This window comes from Apodemus sylvaticus, chromosome 15 (genome assembly GCF_947179515.1).
Source record: "Apodemus sylvaticus chromosome 15, mApoSyl1.1, whole genome shotgun sequence".
In the NCBI taxonomy this organism is placed as follows: Eukaryota; Metazoa; Chordata; class Mammalia; order Rodentia; family Muridae; genus Apodemus; species Apodemus sylvaticus.
The window spans coordinates 56998985-57020780 of NC_067486.1; the positions used below are offsets into that span (position 1 = coordinate 56998985).

The window sequence follows — 21796 nt, forward strand, 5'->3', positions numbered from 1 at the left end:
TGTAAAAACAGCATTATACCCTTAATGTGCAAATTGGCTGATATGCAGAGATAAGTGGAATCATCTGTGGATGGGTGACATACACATCAAAGGCATGCCCTCTCCTGATATATTTGAAAGGCCTACTATTAGTTGATGCATATGGCCCTGTAATAACACTCAGCCCGATAAATAAAATAATAATTCCCCTTACAAATTCATTCGTGAATATCTATGCATTCATTCTTTCAGACCCATGTGAGACCTCTTTATTAGAAGATTCTGAACTGTGCTGGATACTACAGTGATCAAGACAGAATAGACTCTGTGCCCCAGAAAGTATACAATCTAATTAGTAATTCCACAGTGATAAAAATTATGTTACGGGAGTGAAATATTAGATGTTATGAGAACAAATAATTGTAACCTATCTATTCTTAAAACTGTTAGAAAAGAATAGCAAAACTATACTTACACAGAAATAAAGTGCTAGTGACATATGTTGACCTTCAATTTCTTCTGATCCATTCCTGTTTATTTAGAGAGTAGTCTGGTGCATATGGGTCTCACTCATCCTATGTGCTATTATATTTTGCCTTTTAAACTACATATTTAATTCCAGTCATATCAAAAACAAATACACCTAGTTAATTTCTCTTAAAATAAACATCACCACATCTTTTCCTGCCCTAGTGTTTCTTTTTATGTTATGATACATTTTTATTATAAATTGAGCAAACACAAGAAAGGAGTCACACAGGAAGCAATTATTGGCAGCACCAATTCTCGCCATTTTAATAAGGCAAGGTTAGAGATGGTCTTTTAGTTGTGACCGTTTTGAAAATTCATGTTCTATCCTATGGCCTCTCACAATCACTTTCCTAGAAACTGTCAGTCACACAGTTGATCTTTTTGGGAAACTAAACTTGTATATTTTATTACAGAAGAAAATAGGTTTTCCCTTATTCTCTTAGGGAGAAATAAAATGGTGTGGGCCTTTTCCAAACCAAAACCAAAACCAAAACCAAAACAATAAATAAATAAATAAATAAATAAATAAATAAATAAATAAAATAAAAAAAACCAAAAAAATGAGTTGTCAAAAGACTCTAAAGCCTCTGTACCAAGGGACCTGCTCTTTTAGGGCCTGGCCTCACTCTTCAGGGCCTGGCCTCACTGTTTAGGGCCTAGTCTCACTAGGCTCCATGTAGTTCAGCATGACAGCTTTGTAGCTTGACAAAAAATTATCAATAATCTTGGAAAATGTGCTTTGTGTGAGTAACACTGAAAAAATAAATGGAAACACAACATTTCATTATTTCATAAAATACCATAAAATTAGTACTTTAATTATTAAAAAAAATGTAATCAGCCCATAGGGCCTTATATATGTAAAATGGTCCTCTGGATAGAAGAATGAGATACCCACAGGGTTTCACTCTAACCTGTTAGATTCAGGGCTGGTTATTCTGGAAGCTGTTCTGCAAATGCTCTGTTTTTAAATTTTCCCACTAATATTGGGAATCACAAATGTAATTCAAAAGTAGAAAAAAAATGTCTTTCCATTACCTTATAGAGAAGTTAACAGGGGATGAACAAACCACCCTAAAAAAATGAGAATAAAATAAATGCCAATTTTCTCTCATGTGATGAAGTATGATGGCTCTACCCACTTATAAAAATCAGGAGAGTTTTGGTCTTATCGGACCACCCATCAGTTAAACACACTGACACTAAGAATGACAATAGGTAACAATTATGGCAACAATGATCATGTGGAAGGTCCTCACTTCTCACAACAGTATTGTGGGTTAAGGAGCTAAGGAAAAGAGAAGCTAGCTCACTTGCAAGGCAAACAGAACAACAGTAGGTACACTTCTGAACTTGGGTAATCAATGGAATCTTTATCTCCAAGGCATCATTTAGTTTCCGAAGGCTTTAAATTCCTTATCTATCAGGGATTGGTAAATATGTTCTATGAAAATGAACACAATGTATATTCTAGACCTTGTGTACAGAAAACAAAATTAACACAGTCTGCAAGCATGTACATGACCAGAGTGAAAACTACATGATTTGTTTTATTAATAAAATTTGAAATACAATAAAAAGTACATTTTGGCAATATACGGTAACTGATAAGCAGCATAAAAATAATACTTTGAAAAAAAAAGAAAAAAAATAATACTTTGATAAGTCAAAGCCAAAGGCAATCCTGTCATCATATAAACTGCAAATATTCCATGTGAAGCCACTCTTGTCCCCACGAGTAACACCTGGGATTAATAGTTTCTAATCTCATGATCTAGAACTCAAACCTGGAGTACTGGTTGACTTCTTAGTGTTCCTGCATCCCAGGGATGTGATGGGAGTGTCTTGCTTTGCCAGCAGTGTACTCTTGACTGGCACTGTTCAGTTAGATAGGAAGTACAGACCATCACAAACACTATCATCCTTATATTATATAAGAACTGCAGCAAAATATTTAGATTTTGCAAATTATTATTTTCTTAGAATGTTTTAGGTTATATTGCAGTTCCACAAGTCCCTGAACTATAATCATAGTGGAAAATCTTTATGCTGTAAAGGCATTATTTGGTATGTCCAATGCAAAGAGAGAATCAGAAAGGCAGAGAAAGAAAGAGTTTACAGAAGAGTGTTCCCATAGAGGAGTGTTTTTTTAAATTTAATTTTATAGTCTACCTTAATATTTCATACCTTAAACTAATAGCAATATAAAATGGAAGTGAATTTGTGAAATTTTCTTTTTATATTGCTTTATTATTGTTGTTATTATTATTATTAAAACCCCTATGGCTAGTTATGAGAGTTTGTCAAGTAGTTTGTTGAAGCACTAATAATCTTCTCTAAGAGGGGAAAATCAAGCAGCTCACAGGAGACGCAGACTTTCTGTTCTAATACCGAAGAGGTTTTCTTACTCTTACTTAGAACAAAAATTTTAAATTATCTACTTTATCAGTTATAATATTCAACCTCTTATATTTTTATAAAATTCCATTATATTTAACACCAAACATCATAAGTTCTCAATTAGGGTAAGCAAAATTGAACACATCCATAAATCAAAGCAGCCAACAATCCACTAATAAGTCTGATGAATTGATAGAAATTATGGGTAGAATAAGAGTCCTATTCAGGTCAGCGTTAAAAAGCTGCAAAGTAACATTAGTAGATTATGTGAAAGTGCTAAATAAAACTTGTCCTAAAAAAACTGTTATATCTCTAAAAACTGTGCCCTTTTCTAAGTTAAATTTTGTATTGTCTCAAAAAGTTATACTTCAGTTTTCAAGTTAAGAGAAAATCATAAAATCAATTCATACTAGTATGTATGAAGTATGCATATATGAAGAACTAATTCCTTTTATTTCTTCCAAAACTCTTATAGCATTAATAATTTTAATTCACAATTATTGAGGGATTGTTCAAAATTACTAGGAAAATTTGATCAAAACCACAATGAGGTATCACTTCATACATAAAGAATAAAGGGATATCCCAAAGATACAGATAAATTCTGGTCAGCTTGTGAGAAAAGGGAACTTTTATTACCCTTGGTAGGAATGGAAATTGAGACAGCCATCATGGGAGAAAATACAGAGGTTTCTTGGAAAATTAAAAGTAGAATTGGTATGGTATTCAAAAATCCCACTTTTAAGCATGTTTTAAGCATATTAGAATATGCATATAGCCAATGGCCCAAGAATATGTTATTATGCCAAAGGAATATATCCAATATTTGAAGTATCTAAGATAAGAAAACATTTAGTGGTCATAACAGACAAACCTAAAATTGCATGGCATTTATCTCACAACACATATATAAAATTTAAGGAGATAGCATTCAGATTAATGAAAGCAGAAATCCTCCACAGACCATAATATAGCTGCTAAAGTATGGAACTGCCCAAAGAGTATAAACTTACTTAGAAGATGAATAAAATATAGAGACAGAATGTATGGACTGGCAACCATTATGAATAACACTGGAGAGTATATTTGAAATTTGCTAAGACTTAATGACTTATTTGTTCTTAGCACCTATAAAATACAGGGAAGTAACTATATAATGTGCCAGATGTGTCAATTTGATTGATTTGGGTACATTTAACAATATACCTATATGAAAAACATTACAAGGTATAAACAGTGTTTTTTTCTTAAATCTCAATAGACAAAAAATACTGAGAACACTAACCAAACGCAAGGATATTTTAAAAAAAGAAAGAAAGAAGGAAGGAAAGAAGGAAGGAAGGAAGGAAGGAAGGAAGGAAGGAAGGAAGGAAGGAAGGAAGGAAGGAAGGAAGGAAGGAAGGAAGGAAGGAAGGAAAAGAAGAAGAAACCCATAATCTCAGAACTTATACAGCCTTCCCTGGCCTGCAATCTTCTTGTCACTCTAATAATTTCCCATGTGCTCTTCCAAACCTTGTGGAATATTGTACTTCATGTCATCATTCTACAATGGGACCATTGTCTATAATAAACAAACAAACCAGCAACAAAACAAAAAATCCACTAGTTTTTATACAAAAAATATCTATGTGAAAATTTGTAGCAGTTCTATTCATAACTGCTCCAAATAGAAAAACTGCAACTGCCTTTCTCTAATGCTTGGATAAATATTTTGAGGTCTATCTAACAGAGAAATGCTACTCAGAATTCTGCGGAACAGAAATTGCTGACATGTTAGAGAGTATGCTGAGTAAAGTAAGTCTTTACATGCTAGAGTTCACTTGCATAATAAGTCCCACAATGATAAACCACAGTGATAAGAAAAGACCTGTAGGTCTCTGGGATCAGTGGTGGAAACAGATATGGACATGAGCTTGGAGCTCTTTGGGGTAAAAGAACTGTTTTCCTTTGGGGTAAAAAGATGTATCCTGATAGTCATGGTGCTTACTGTGTGAATATACACATGCAGAATTGCAAAGAACATTATATTAAGTGATTTCTGAGGTGAATATGAATGTTAAAACATCTTCAGAAAACAAAAGGATCAGCTGATACCATATTGAATTTCTGAAGAAATATGAGCTACAACATAATCATGGGTCTCTCCAGCATAAGCTGGAGATGGATAAGCTGCCAAGATGGAAAACAGCTGGGCAGAGCCTCCATGTGTTTTCCATCAGGTGAAAAGAAGTCTGCTTCGTTAAACTATAGTCTCTTGACCTTTGTTACAGTCATTACTGCTTGGGAATCAGGATAATGCCAGGGTTGTAGTTCCTAAATACATCAGTCTCAGGAGCAAAGTAGAGACTGTTCTTCAAGTTAATAGATTAATATAACCTTAAGTCTTCTAGTGCTTCTCCAGAGTATGAAGCTCAGTTGTGCTTCTAAACTAGGCAATCACATTCCACTTTCACTAAAATTTCTCAAAAATTTCAAGTGCATTCCCCTTCTGGTTAAAAAAAAGTAACAAAACATAAAACTTGCTAATTGTGTTTAGTTCTACAGTGCAGTGCCATTTAGTATATTCCCTCTGTTATCTAACTGTCACAAACATACATGTCCAGTTTTCTAAAAACTGTCCTGAATGGAATCTCTGTTCCATACATGGAAACGTCTCTGTCCACACTCCAGTTCTCAGAAAACCCATTCTTCTTCTCCTTGCTAATAATGTGTGCATGTTATATGTTATGTACACGGAAACTGTCTAGATTTCTGGCCTGGCTGGTTCACATGCTGTGCATCTACTGTTTTGACTTTTCAGTCATGGTGTAGCATATGAGAGAATTTCATTTCTGTTTAAAACTGAATGGCATCCTTGCTATGAACCGCACTCTGCTTATCTGCTTGTCCACAGATGGACCCTTGGGTTGCTTCCACCTTTTGAATATCAATTATATTAAGGCATATTTTAGGAAGGCTTTTCATTTACAATAGCTTAAGAGTATGACTTCTTATGTTTGGTCAATCACACTTCAGATCTAATTACTTCAGTAATAGTGACTTCTATGTTGATTACATGTTCTAGGAGGTCATTAGCTAAGTGTGTTGGTGTGAATATCACATGAATATATATATATATATATAAGGATACATAGAAATGTACTGTTTACAGTGAAAAGAAAACATACTAGTCTCTGTGGCAAAAAGAAGTCATCACTCTGAAAGATCATTTTCTTTTATGTAGATGTATAATAAATTTGAATTAACTTAATTTCAGTAAGAATTTGTTTTCTCCAAGGGCCTATCATACAGCTAAATTCTACTGCACCTGATCAATTCAAGCAGAATATCTAGGTGTGGCAAAGAGATTTCCTTTATCAGAATATTCCCTCCTCTATCCATCTGTTCATGGGCATCTAGGTTGCTTCATCATTTGTTATCAACTCTATAAGCCTTTTGATTAAAATGTAGACTTAAACATTGTTTGAAACACCAACACCATGAATCATGAAAAGCTGCAAAGATAATTGCTATGATGGCTTTTTTTATGTGTTAAATTTTATATTCTCACTTTACAGTATTTAGATTCTTTCTTATCTCATTAAATATCTTTAGAAATATGAACTTATCTAAATATCGTTCTAGATAGAGTCCATCTTACCAAGACAGGATATACAGAAAGGTATCATACAACAAACACATGAGGTATACCCTTCCCTGAATAAGTCTTCTCAACTGAAAGAACACTGCAGAGAACTATAGCTTCAGGCAATCCGGCAAGTTTAGACACTTGTCCTGAATGTTTAGGTAACACAATTGCCACATAGCCTAGACTTTGCCTCAACTGCTAATGGGTTACTTCTATTTATTTATTTATTTATTTATTTATTTATTTATTTTTATTTACATTGCAAATGATTTCCCCTTTTCTGGGTCCCCACTCCCTGCAAGTCCCAGATGGAAGAATAGGGGGACGGAAGAGGGCTAATGGGTTACTTCTAAGTCACTAGCATCTCTATTGAAAGGGATGTTAACTAGCTGTCTAGAACCAAGAAGATCCACTTACAGTAGGATGCCTGTAGAACAAGATTGTGAAATGTAATGAAAATTCTCCATATCCGAATACCCAAAGTCAGCTACCTTTCCCACTCTCTGTCCTTTTCTAATCCGGGAAAAAAGGGATTTTTTTTCTCTCTTCCTTCTTCCTCCTTCCTCCGTCCTTCTGTTTCCTTCTCCCAGCTTCCTTTCTCCTTTCTTTCCCCCTTGCAAAACTTGCAATATCATGAAAAGAAGCCTATGTTCTTACCATCAGCTGTGGTCATCATGCTAGGACTTCCCTGTTTTAAATTAATATACATATGTCTTCTGTTCATGCATGTAGGTTATTATTGAAAGGAAGTAGACCATGACCATTCTCAACATAGTCCCTCAAATTATATAGTTCCTTCTTGCCTCATTCTGATTCAGAGGATTGATATTTCCCCTCAAGCTTGTTTACAAGGAATCTCTGATAGCTTTGATAGCAGTAATATAAAATATAGGTTCATTTAAAAATTTCTTTAGTAATAGATGTTCACTGTAACTAGTTAAGCAAGAAAATATTAAAGTAAAGCTTATAATAACTTTCTCCAAGTCCTATGTTGTGACTCCTGAGACATGCCCCAAGTAGAGAGCGTGAAGGGAAGTGTCTGCAGCCTTTCTTCACAGGAACATACATGCAGAAAGCACATTTACTTAAAGGATTCATTACTCAAAATATTTGTTCTTTTCATTTCATAAACTGTGATCATCCTTGAAGGTCAGCAGCTCCATCCATTAATTACTGTTCGAATGACTATGCAGTCTTTAATAATGGTCACAATGGAGTTGAATTAATAAAATTATTACTTACTAAACTTACTTTGGAAAACAGACTTTTGACACAGGATGTCTATACTTACTGAAGACATAACTAGTGCCCTCTCAGTGACTGAGAAAGAAAATTAGTTCATGAGCTTCACTTCTTCCCCTCAAGAAAATTAGTGCCTAATAGGAGTCTAAACAGCTATGAGTTTTGTTGTTGTTGTTGTTGTTGTTTTGTTTTTTGAGACATGATCTCTGTGTGTAGCCCTAGTTGACCTAGAACTCACTCTGTAGACCAGGCTGGCCTGGAACTCAGAAATCTGCCTGCCTCTGCCTCCCAAGTGCTGGGATTAAAGGTGTGTGCCATCACTGCCCGTGAGGTTTGTTTTTAATTTGTTCAGAGAAGTTATAGTATCAACCTTTAAAAATTAATGTTTAAGAGAAGTAATATCTCAGTATGACTCAGTAATTGTTTCCAATGTGTGAACACCCTTAGCAAGAACAGTACTCCTTATATGGCAGCCAAAAAAAACCAAAGGGATTTCAAACCACTAGCTGCTTGGACAAAGCAATTCCTACTGAGACCTCTAAGTGATCTCTCCTTCTACCTGAATCTATGATATTTATGAACCATTCTCATTCCACAGAACTCTAAATAATCAAGTACATCGTTTAACTTCTTCTCATACTGTGTATAAGATGATGGAAAATAACCTCTGCAGACAACGAAGACTGTCTTACGACAACACCATTGGGGAAGACTAGGTCAAATCACCAGGCACTCTACCTTCAACACAATTAAAATGGCTGCTTTCCAAGTAGGAACTGTAACACTGCTGGAGGCAGTGTCATAGCATCACTGCCCCGATAGTTTGCTAGGATTAGTTGTTACTCCTAACTTACATGAGTCCACATTAACTCACTAAGCTGGTAGTCAGGGTTTCCATAGGCCCTGGGCTTTCAAGATGCTATTCTTACCAGTTCTAATTTATATGAATTTAAACAAAAAAATCCACAAAACTGATAGCAATAATGTTGTGTTATCCAAATATTGAGTACTGATTAAAAAATTCAATCCTACAGTATTTAGTTATTTAAGGAAGAACAATTGAGAAGAAACATAGATATACTTGAACAAAATTTTTTATGGTTAAATTAGTACACTTGCCACAAAATAAAAGACCTTGATAAACACCAAGACCTTGTGATGCAAGGAACTGAAAGCAGCTAATATATTTTCTTAAACCCCTTTGGAAAAAAGTTTATAGCTTCAAGAATCTGCATGAGCGCTGCGCAGTGGTGGCGCACACCTTTAATCCCAGCACTTGGGAGGCAGAGGCAGGTGAATTTCTAAGTTTGAGGCCAGCCTTGTCTACAGAGTGAGTTCCAGGACAGCTAGAGTTACACAGAGAAACCCTGTCTTGAAAAAACCAAACCAAATCAAACCAAACCAAACCAAACCAAACCAAACCAAACCAACCAACCAACCAACCAAACAAACAAACAAAGAATCTGCATGAGCAAAAGACCAGCTTCATTCTGCCTTCTGGTCTCATGTTCCCCAGGAAGAATCAAGATTCAGCATGGCCTCCCTTGTCTTTCTGAGCTGGCACAGAATGGTGTTTTCAGATTGCCTTGTGGGATATTGGGGGACACACTTAATGCCAATGTGGCACAATCTGAACTTAAATATAGAGCTTTACTTCTTATGACAATGTATGTGCCTAATTTCTTGGAAATCTGTTTCAGAGGGTCAGAGAGTTCCTTCCTAATTGCATCTCTTCAGTGTTGAATAGGAAAGATAGCCTGCCTTCCACTTACCAAAGTTCCCGCCCCACCCCCACTTTGAGAACAAAAGTGAGCCAGAATTACATATTTAGCAAAATATAAGTTGTAAACTTCTTTTGTCTCCAGAGGAACTTCAGAATTTGTAATAATTTTTTTTTAAAAATTTGAAATTGTGTTACTTTCTGATATTAGGCTACTAATAATATCCTGAAAGAGAAGCTGAGACAAAGGACAGTGATCCCTTCCTTCTGCAAAGCAGAAAGGGTGACATGAGACACTGATGGAGGAGGCAAAGAATCTCTAGGAGTTTTCCTGGAAACACATGAAATTCAAACTCAAGAAGTAAGGAAAGGGGCAGCTGTGGCTCATGGAGCACCACAGACAGCTCTACACTGGCCCTTTGCATCCATTCTGATTGGGCATTATTGCCCAATGGCAGTGGCTTTAGGGTAGGTGCTGAACTCAAGAAATGAAAACAGGATCCTCAGAAACTAGAGTTCTCACAAGCAATGCTGTAAAGTGATATATGGAATGAAATTCAGGATCATGGTTATAGTGAGACATGGTGTCCCATGTGTATGTGTATGATTGTATGTGTCTGTGACTCTATGTGTGTGTGACTATGTGTGCTTGAGTATGTGTGTGTGTGTGTGTGTGTGTGTCCCTTTGAAAATCCTGGTTTTAGAAATATTTTTACTTATTTCTCTTCTCAGTCCAGCCTTCTGGTTTTCTCTTCTTTTTTTCTGGCAGGCTTACTACAGATCCTCATCTGACTTCAAACTTACTGTCTTATTGCCTCCAATTCCTAAATTCTCAAATTCACTTCTCATGAAATACCAGAAGACAAGATTAAGTTTTAATTATCTTTCAGTGTTTATTGTTTTAAATTTTTATAATGTTTAACCTTATGAGACACACACACACACACACACATACACACACACACACACACACACACACACACACACACGCACACACTATAAAGATCATCCTGAGAGAGAAAACCTAATAAACACAATTTTTTAAAGAACACTTGAATTATTTCTTTTTATTGGTTTAATCATTTTACTTTATTTCTTTCTTTCTTTTTTCCAAGACATGGTTTCTCTGTGTAGCCCTGGCTGTCCTGGAACTCACTCTGTAGACCAGGCTGGCCTCCAACTCAGAAATCTGCCTGCCTCTGTCTCCCAAGTGCTGGGATTACAGGCATGCGCCACCACCACCCGGCTATCATTTTACTTTCTATTGGCTTCTCAGTCATGTTTACATCCAGGTTAGTGGCACCATCTTTTGTAATATTATTGGGGTGTTGAGTACATACACATCATGAGATAAAAAAAAATGTAGAGGTATAGCTCTTCCCAGCTTCCCATGATCAATGAAGGACTCATAAAGCCATTATATTTCTTTGCAAACACAATAACATAATTCAGTTTTAAAGGCAACCTCTCAACATTCCTTTTTCTTAGGAAGTATAGGAAAGAATGTGTTACAATTGTTATGTATAAGGTCACACCATGTAGAACATGTATAAAGTCACACCATGTAGAACATAGAAACCTAAATAGCACCCAGAAGAACGGTCCTAGAGACGGATGCAATAATGAGCAAGTCAGGCAGAGTGGTGCACACTGGTAATCCTACCATTTGGAACATTGAGGCAAGGGAATCAGGAGTTCAAGATCAGCCTTGTCTACACACAGAATTGGAGGAAATCCTGTGAGTACATGACATCCTAAATCAAAACGAGAAAGACAAACAAACAACTGGCCTCTGCATGAACATTGACTCAAGCTTTCACGTGGGTTTCTGAAGCTAATTTATCTCGGCATGATACTGTGATGTGACAGAATTCAATGTGTCAGTTTTATACAAAAAGGATATACTTTGTAAATGCAACTTTACTTTCTTAGCATTTTTTTCAGTTTTTAAAGACATTTTGACCATTAAAAAATAACAAATTGTGTGATCACATGAGCTGGGATGATACTAAAGTGCAACAGGTAAAAAAAAAAAATACCAAGTAAGAGAGGCCCACAGAGTTATGCTCTTGTAAGTACTTTCTGGGGCTCAGTTTCTTCATTAGAGCATGGAAATGTTTCATCTTTTGAATAATAGTTGCAATGATGTGAGTAGCAATGACAACTTTTAAAAAGTATCTGGTACATTAAGTAAACAGACTGAGAGTCACCTATATTGTTTATATTTCTATTAACTGAGGCTCTGCACAAAGTTTAAAGGGTTATGGTGGAGACTGTGATCATCTATTAGGTGGTTCGTATATGTTAATGAGGCTAAGAATTAGGGCTCACAGGTTCAGCTTTCCTACTTGGGCTATTAAGTATTTAATTAGATGGCTATATAGTTAACTTTTCAACTTTGTAACTTGAATATGAATCATAGACTCATCTCCTAAATAAGAAGATAAGAAAAAAAAATCGTAAGCTTCTTGGCTGCTATAGTGTTTTCCCATAGTAATATCTTCTATCTGAATTATTACAGATAATTTTCATTTCTTTATATCATAGCCTACTTCTCTATGGCTTAGTATTAACATTTCCTCTATTTATTGAAAAGGCTAATTTACAATATGATTACAACAAACCAGTACCTCTGTTCTGGTTTACTGACTTCCTAGGATTCTAAGGATGCTAAGGATTTGTTCTTCAATCTAGAAATTTAGTATTGCTGTAGAAAGTAACCATTTTCAAGGCTTTCACTGCTTCTAAACCACTAATAATTACATAAGACAAAATATACCACACAGAAAGATAAGGTTAAGGTTTAACAGGAAAAAATATAGTCTAGGAGTAAAAGATATTGTTGACATATATTCTTTACTTATGTAAAGAACACTGTAAAATATTTAAAAGGTGGATTAACCAGCAACAGGGCTTTAATAATTATTAACCACAAAGGAAATGAGCTCGGCCTTATGGCAGAAGGTTGTCAGCATTCTCTGTTTATCCATATGGGAAATGTGTCCTACCTTAGGCCTACATTTCAGGAGGTCCAGGCTTTCCTCAAACTCAGAAATAATGCTTTAATAATGATTACAATTAGATTTACCTCACCAAGCATCCTCTTGAATACACAGTTCTTTCCATGGAGACATTTTGTAATTTTGTAATTATCTGTGTTCTGCGTTAGTTTCTTATACCTAAAGTTATAAATACAGCTTAGAATTCAGAGCTCATTTTTATATTCTTAACATCAGGTGGAATTGAAGAATGAATTAATGATTCTGTTTTTTGGAGACTGACCCAAAAGATTTAAAACCCCTTAATTACCTGCTATAGGTGTTCATGAACATGTTTTGTTCACAAGAAGGACACAGTACATATTACTATATGGAGAAGAGAGACATCTGAGGAGCACACCGTTTTGATACCTGGAGTTCTACACTGACATTCCCCTGAGTCGATTTCTCTCCTTCTCTGTATGCTACAGTTTCCAATGATATTTCCAAAAGCACAACTGATTCATTTGGTTGGGGCACAGAGACAGAGGCTATTAGCATTTTGCACACAGTGATTTGATCTTCTTTAAGATAGGAGTGGAAAGCAGGCATGTGATTAAACTGAACTGGGAAACAGATTTTAGGATAGGTCTAGGATCGAACTATGGGTAAAATCATATGAAAGTTCTGCTACTTCCCTCTTTGCATTGTGAAATTACAGACTTAATAAAGGCAGTATGAAATAAATTAGTATGGTAACAAATGCATTTTAAATTATTTTAATTTTATTCCAGTCCCTACACCTTAAAACTGTTCTCTACAGAAATGAGACCTGACTCCAGCAACATTTTAACACCATTCACACTGATGATTTGTCTAAATTCCATGTTCAGATTCTTGGTTTTATCCTCAAAACTGTAAGCTGAAAAACTATGGAAATTTTTAGTGGACTATTTTTGTCAATCACCATAGTAAATATTAAGTGAACCAATAAATTTGTCTATACAGGCCACGGGGTGCAATGAAGAGTATAGTATAAAAATGTGTACAGATAATGAAGTTTTGATATTATGTTCATATTTCTGCTTTATTCATTAATTTTAGACTATGTGGTACCAAAATGAGATTTGTCCCCTAGAAATCATTGCTTATGCTGCCTTCAGATGAACCCAGTAAGCCTCTATATCCAGGGCTCTTCTGTCAGGGCTACTCCCCTGAAGAATCATCTGCCTTTGAAGTCAATGGCCTGCACACCCGAGTGCACGGCCCATGCCCCAGCTTACTGGTTTCAGATGGAGAGGCCCTGCCTGCCTTTCTTTTCTTATTTGACACTCTTTGCTGCTGTTATGTTTTATGATAGTCTAGGGTAAAGAATATTGTGGTCTTATGGTGCTGAGGACTGGTTCTGACGGCTGAGTCAATGAAAAGAGTATAAGACTCTTCATAAACCAGCATCGACGGTCCTACTTGCTTCACTACTTCAAACACAGTCTACCATAGAGGCAACAGGAGAGATGGACATGGCCAATTCCTCTCCACCTGGGCGGTTTTACCTTTGAAGCCAATTCTAGTACATGAAAAATAATGCGGAATTTACATAGAAAACACCTGAAGATAATGACATACCCAAAACGGATATATATGGAATATGTACATCTCTTTTGTGTTAGGAAAGCAAATATAAGTTAACAAGGTAGGAAAAGAGCAGGGGGCGGGCACCTTGCCCACTATGAAGAGAAGCATAGTCTATAGCAAATTATTTTCTTCATTATCCTTTTCTAAGTGCCAGAACCCTTACCAGATAGCTCTTTATAGTAAGTAATCTTAGATTTCTGACTTTTTAAAATGTTTTTATTCATACTGAGAAAATAGCTTTGTGTGTGTGTGTGTGTGTGTATTTATCCATTACAGTGATAAGTATTGAGAATTAAAAATGAATGCCCTTATTTTTTGAAACCTTACTGTCTATAGGCTTGAACTGTTGTAATTACAACAAAATTAGCAACTATTACTTATTTTTCAGTCTTGATTAGCAAGAAAACCAAGATGCCAAATTGCCATCGTATCCATTTCTCTCAAAACAAAACAAAACAACCAAACAAAAAAGAACTTAGGAGGACTCAGACAAAGGATGCAGACATGTAAACCCATAGGTCTGACTTCAGACACCAAAGACTGCAGTGAAGGAAGCAAGTGAAATTGGAGGGAATGGTCTGCCCTCTGTGAGGACCTGCATGGCAGAAACTGGGACGCTGCAAGGATACCACATTCGGCACTCCCACAGAAGACATGATGCTTAAGACTGACAGAAAACATCAGATTGCCAAACTTAGGAGGCACCAGAAACCTGATTTTATTAGGAAAATGCTTATTTTGATCCAAAATATGAAAAAGCTCTTTCCTTATAGTATTTCTCAACCTGAATGCACCACTAAAATGATTTTCTTTCTTTCTCCCACCAACTATAAGCTTGTGTTTGCTACCCTGGGCATCTGAATCTTTTATTTGCTCCAGTTCTATTCACTGCCTGTTATTCAGACATTGAAATCCCAAATGTTAATTGTTCTTCCAAGTACATTGACAAAACAGCAGCTAAATAAGGGTAGAGCAGACTGTGGTAGACTCTGACATGCATTTATGGAACAATGGGGCTCTGAGAGACAGCCTTGTAGCTCACGGGAAGACATAAGATGTGCTATTTTGACTGTTTCGTAGCAGAATGGGGAACACACGCACACAAGGGAATTATGCATTTTTACTTAGGTTTGCCCCAAATCTTCAGGCTATAGGATCTTGTGATGTCATCAGGAACTTTCCATTTCCACTGACACAAAGGCTAAAAATTTCTAGTGACATCACCAAAGAAAATGAAATTTACTTTGATTCAAAAGAATTCATTTACCTCTTAAGAGTCTGGTTTAAGAATGCAGAAATCTTTCCACACAGGATTTATGTCACCCTGCTGATGCTCAGTGGGCGACACCCTCCTCCCTAATGAAATTCAAACCTGCCGAAAGAAAGGTTTCATAATTTCGAGGGAATAAAAGACACCCTGAAATATTGAGCTCAATAACTTTTTTTAAAAGGAAATCATTTAAGGATATATTTCTTTGGGGACATTCAGATGTTCCCTCACGACTGGTTACTATGATGGCAGCGGTTCTGTCTCTTTGTGGGTTGGTCACAGAAACACAGAGGAAGGTAAAGGAAGCTCCTACTTACAGGAACACAGTGCAGCCCAATCTTTTGTTTTTAAGGTGCAGTGATTTCAGCCTCAAAATGTAACTTCAGGCAGTCTGAAAAGAAACAGGTTAAAATCTCTTTCAGTTATAATTGGTATTTCAGATTTAATTAAAAATTAAACTTTCATAATGTTTCCCCATCCAAAGCAATGCATTACCAGTCAAGCGGAGCTTTTTTTATCCCTGTTAAGGGGGAAAAAGAAAGAAAAAGAGAGTGAGCAAGAGAGAGAGAGAAAAAAAACCTTTTCCCGAAGTAGTTTCTAAATGAAAATAAAAGGATCTAAAGAGGAAACAAAGGTAATTCTGAAAAAAACTTCTCCCTCATGCTAAGGACTGTATTGTGGTGTGGTTAGACAACTCCCGCAGTGAATTTAGGTACAATATAAGTAATTTAGAGGGAAAACATCCTAAAGAAGAATTTCATAACCCAAAGAGTAGGGAAACCATTAAGATCACAGGAAAACAGGAATATCTATGGATCTGATTATATGTTAAAGGAAAATATTACTGCAAGAAATTAGAAAAATGCTAATCTGTGGTTTCAAATGATTTACCTGTGGGGGGCAAGACTGCAAACTAGAGGTACACCAATGGAGTTAGCAACACATAGTACAAAATGGCTACTGCGTTGCGTTATGGGCAGCCTCTGCCCCACTTCACATCATATTGTCTTTTGTGTACCATCCTGTCACTGATGCAACATGGGAATATCATGAGGATTGATTGAGACATCCTGGCTTAACTGTTTGTTTAAAAAATAAATCTTCAAATTAAGAGTTTAGACATTCAGAGCTACAATCGTATCCCACAACTTTGGGCTTAAAACATCCTACTGTTTCTTTTTCAATCTTTTTCTTCAAACACCATCCTCTACAAGTACTAGTAATAAAAGAATCACATATATATTACATTAAGTCATTCCTATTTTTAGCTTCAAATAACTAACACATTAGTGTTTAGAAAAAGATATTTTTAAATATAAAATGGAGCTATCATACATCTTCCTTATTTTACAGTATTTTAAAAATATTTGTTTCTCTAATTGTTGTAGGTTTATGTCTGACCCTCACATAATGCAAAGTAATATTTTAATATTTCCACATATGAGATCATAATCATAAATCACCTCTGAAATTGCACCTATTATTAGAAAATGCATCTGGTTCTCACTTGCAAATCCTGTTTTCCTTTGAACTATATGGAAGAATAATTTGAGCAATGTGTCTATTTGATGCACATACATTTTAAATGCAAACTTGCTCATAATTCATACTAAATTGACCCATGAATGGGATTAGATTTTAGAAAAAAAAATTACTGACTGACTTACTAAACTTTCCCTCTGCTTCCCAAATGCCTGAATTAGACTAAAAATGCACCAGTGTAAAGACAGGAATTATGGAGGCGTCACCAGGGACAATTGAATGAGAGGAGGGGAGAGCACATCTATCCTTATAAGGCAACCAAACAGTCATGAAAGACACAGACGAAAATAACTGTGCTCAAAAATTATATGGAATAACAATAACCCCTGATAAATGATTCAGAAACATAAAGTGTCCATTTCTAGATAAATCCAAATCCCACCTGATATTGTTCTCACCACCAAAATGTGGTCAGTGAAACAGACTCACTGTCTGGCTTGAAGCAGAAAAGGTGAGCGGAATCAAATGGAACAGACACACAGAAACGATTTAACTGACAAGCAGCAGTTCAGTTCAGTCAGATTTCCCTTTCCTCAACCCAGCAGATGTGGAGTAAAGTCTGTTGTGAATAGTCAACATGAAGTCACACACCCTCCTCCCTGTCCTCTTTGACTGGCTTTCCTCTCCATTTCTGCCTGCTTCTCCCTCTGTCTCTTTCTCTTTCCCTCTCTCTGGTGAGGGTAATGAAGCTCAAAAATAACATCTTGTATCCTGTTGAGGGAAACTTGGTCACAACTATCCTTCCAGATGACATACTCATTCTTAAATGTCTGTTTATCCATCCAAAGAAAGCAGAGGAAAGAGCAAACAGACACAGCCCCACTTAAACTCCCAATACCACCACTTTTAATTCCTGTGCTGCATTCATCAAAGGAGAACTGAAGTTTATTTTCATTATGCCCAACCTCAAATAGGACCACAAATAAGCCTAATAACAGGACCGTTCTATGGCACTCAGGCAAACGGCTGGGCAAAACAGATGGATCTTGCTTTGCGCCAGGACTCAAAAAATACAGTCGCCAACTCACTGTTGGCGACTACGTATCTTGGCCCAAAGATGGACCTGGAAGTGGGACCAGTTGTCTTTGATATGAATACTGCTCCTCTTCATTGCCACACGAACAAACCATTAGCTCTGTCAGTTATCAGTAGGGCGCAATATTAGGTAGAAATTGCTTGAAGGCAGATCATTAAGGAAAATGCAAACCTCTGAGGGCACACCGAGGTGGAGGAGCAGGAAATCAGAACAGGGTATTATTGTAGCCCTCCTCTTTGCTTTTCATCTCCCAAATTTCATGTTCACAACTGTACATGGAATCCATCTTAAAGATAGATCCATGAAGCATGTATTGTGAATAAGATTTTCTCCTGAAATATCAGTTTCTAAACTCTTTTTAAAAGTGACTCTTAGGCAATAGTGAAATAAACACCATTGGTAAATGTTCTAGGAAGAGTAAAACTATGAGGATTTACAGAGTATAGTCAGTATCCAATGATACAGTGAGATCAGTATAAATTAGCAAGCCCTGAAGAAAGATTTTCTCTGCACACAGTCTTCATTGAAACAGCTTGGTACTTTGCACTAGATGCTCTACAGGTCTAAGAAGTAGCAAATCTGACCCACTCTACAAGTCACAAGGCTGCACACAAAGCCCTTAGTCAAACAGCAAAACCACAAAGAGTGGTGAAACACTATAGGTCCCAGCACTGAACAGGAACAAAGGTGCCTTCTAACCGCAGTCTGTCTATCTGATTTTCAAATCCTCACAATGATAGGGACTGAGATACCCGCTTCTGGCTCGGCAACAGAGCTCCAAGGGAAGAACAAGAAGCACCCCAGGTAGGAGCTTTGTTAACTCACGTACTTCTCTTAATGTTCTCCCAAGTATTTTGCCCTGATTTTATCTTCCTTGGTTTATTTTTGCATGTTCAATAAATCTTTGATGGCTTATTAACTTTGACACTGTACATACCTGACTCTTGAAAGACACAAGAAGTGAGTGACTGTGGTCAGTATAGAATGTGAATAGAGAAATATGCTTTTCAGTTGAATTTTCCTTTTGAAAAAAATCATTATGGGAAATTTCGAACACACGGAAAGTAAAATGCACAGTGAGTCGCATGCATGCATGCACTGCCCCCATACACATTCTCCTCTCTGTGCCAGTTTTTTATTCAACCAGATCACTTACAAGGCAAGGCCAGATAACATATCACTCACCCTTTGAGGCTGATCTATGCAGTCCTAAAAGATAACTTTTTATTAACATAACTGACATTTTCACACTAGAAATAAAACTATTCTTTAATGTTAGTAAATGTTCTATTGATGTCAAGTAATAGATGTCAAATAATACCAATTCTTCCATGATTATCTTTCTTATATTCCAAGAATCCCATTCAGAATATCAAATTACATGGCTGTGCCATGTGTCCTTAGTTTCTCTGTTTCTGCCTTTTTTGTTTGTTTTTCATTATTTTCAGAGTTTTGAACAAGATCAAATACTTTGTGTTATGTTACACAACTAATACTTGCTAATACTTTTTCATGAATAGACTGGGATTATGACTTTCAAAACTGCATACAAAAAGATTTATTATTATAATATTGGGCAGTACATGCTCTCAACATGACATGTAACTGAGGATGGTAACCTTGGTTACTGGGTTAAGAGATATCCGCCATTTTATAGTTTTAATAAACACTTTTATCTTAGCACTATATAATAGTATTACATATTGAATATATGTTTGACTTTCAATTTCTGTTGCTGTGATGGATAACTCTGACAGAATCAACTTAAGAAAGAAAGGGTTTATTTAGCTTACAATTCCAAGTTACAGTCTATTATAACAGGGAAGCCGAAGAGCTAGTCATAGTTGATCCACAGACAGGAACAATGAATGCATCAATACATGCATGCTAACATTGTAGTCACTCTAGACTGCATTAACCCTTGGACCCAACCCAAGAATGGCACAGTCCAAATTCCCAGAAAGTCTTTCAAACCCAGGGACTCAAATTCAGAAAATCCCTCACAGGAATGACCTCAGGCCAACTAATCCAGGGAATTTCTCATTGAGACTCATTTCCACGCTGATTCTACATTGTGTCAAAAAGACAATCAAAACTACCCATAACAATGTATTTATCCTTACTATCAATAATTTTGAGTACATTCTGAGTTATTCAATGATAAACACAATACAGTTTGAGAAATTGTCACAATCCAGACTGTCTCCATATATTTTAGCTGTTGAATGGAATTTGTATAGTGCATCACATTTTTTTTTGTCAATTTGTCAGCTGATGCTCATTAAGGCAGTTTCCATCTTTTGGCTATTATGAGTAATAATACTTCCATGAACATCCATACTGTGCAAGTCTTCGTATGGATATATATTTCTATTTCTCTTTGGAATGCACTGAGAAGTAGAACTGTTAGGCTCTCAGATTTCATTTATTTTAATTGTTAAGAAATTTACAACATATTTGAAATGGAATATTCAATGCTGAATTCACACTAGCTATGTGGGGTGGTTCTATTTCTCCACATCTTCAAGAATACTTGGTGCCTTCTGGTTTAAGTTTACTTTTCCCTAAGTTTAATCATGTTGGGCATCTTTTCCTGTTTTTATGGCACTTTCTATTTCTTCTTCAGGTAAATATATATTCAAAATATTGACAGTTTAAAATGGATTCTTTATCATACCATGGAATACTTTCATATATACTATGAGACAATTTATGATTTGTAAATAAAATAATTATGATAAAATGATGACTTGTAAATATATTTAAAATCATTTGTTTTCTTATCTGTGTTTTGTCATTTGATTTCTATCATGAAGCTCCCAAGTTCTTAATTTTGTTGAAGTTCAAGTTATGAATTTATTCATTTTCTGTAGGCACATTTTTATTGAAAATTTCATGCATTTCAAAATCACTCCCCATTTCACTTCCAATTCTCCCCTTATTCACCCCAACTTCATGTTTCTCCCTGATGTGTGTCGTGTGTGTGTGTGTGTGTGTGTGTGTGTGCGCGCGCGCGCGCACACACACACACACATTCTAGCATGTGTGTCTATTTTAAAACCCAAGTGTCTAATTAGTGCTGCTTGTGTACACAAGAGTGTAGAACTTTCTACTGGTGGCTTTTCAGTAGCAGCATATTTGAAGAAGAGTTGCTCAACCTTGTTCGGCAGCCATTAATTACCAAACAGACACTCAGATAGAGATGGGACTTTTTGACTGGTATTTTGCCTGGCCTCATCTTCTACAGGTGTTGTGCATGAAGTCATAGCCTCTGTGAGCTCATGTAAGCAATTGTCCCACCATGTTCAATAAATAATACTTCACTGCAAATGTCTACCACCTAGCGCTTCCACTCCTTCTGCCCTCCAACCTTTAATAATCCCAGAATCTAGGGAGGAAGAAGGGTGGCACTGATTGTAATTCACGGAACAGCTACTGTTCTCTTTGTTAATCACCATCTCCTGCAAAAAGAAATTTCTTCAATGAGGGGTGAGAGATAACACTAATTTATGGGTAAAAAGATGGAAACTTAGGGGACAATTTAGTACAATGTTCATTTTGAAAAATAATATTATTAGGTCTTCCCTGTATCTATGACCTAGAGAGTCAGAAAGTTTTGGCCTAGTTAACAAATGGATTCCATCTTGCAGAATGAGTATTAAATCCACACCATTTATGCCACTATCAGAGCAGTGGGCATAGCTTGCCAGTCTAATCATTACTAGGCTGTTCCTCATTTTAAAAATCAAGGTTTTCGTGGCATATCTAGGGACTCTTGCTGACACAAAGTCATAGGGATCTTCTTATCTAACAACTTCAAGTTTCATAATTCTAG

General features: G+C 36.2%; 1 protein-coding gene across 5 annotated transcripts in view; it reads right to left on the reverse strand.

The window, feature by feature from the left end:
• Zbtb20 (zinc finger and BTB domain containing 20) overlaps nt 1-21796 on the reverse strand; it is a 786764-nt gene that overhangs the window by 446615 nt on the left and 318353 nt on the right. For 2 of the 5 annotated variants that reach the window (XM_052158175.1, XM_052158176.1), the window contains exon 4: nt 15701-15774. The gene's annotated coding sequence lies outside the window, so the exon portion shown is untranslated. Of the gene's footprint in view, nt 1-1548; nt 1585-15380; nt 15486-15700; nt 15775-15878; nt 15898-21796 lie in introns of those variants that run through there. The other 3 variants (XM_052158178.1, XM_052158177.1, XM_052158179.1) reach the window with 3 other exon arrangements.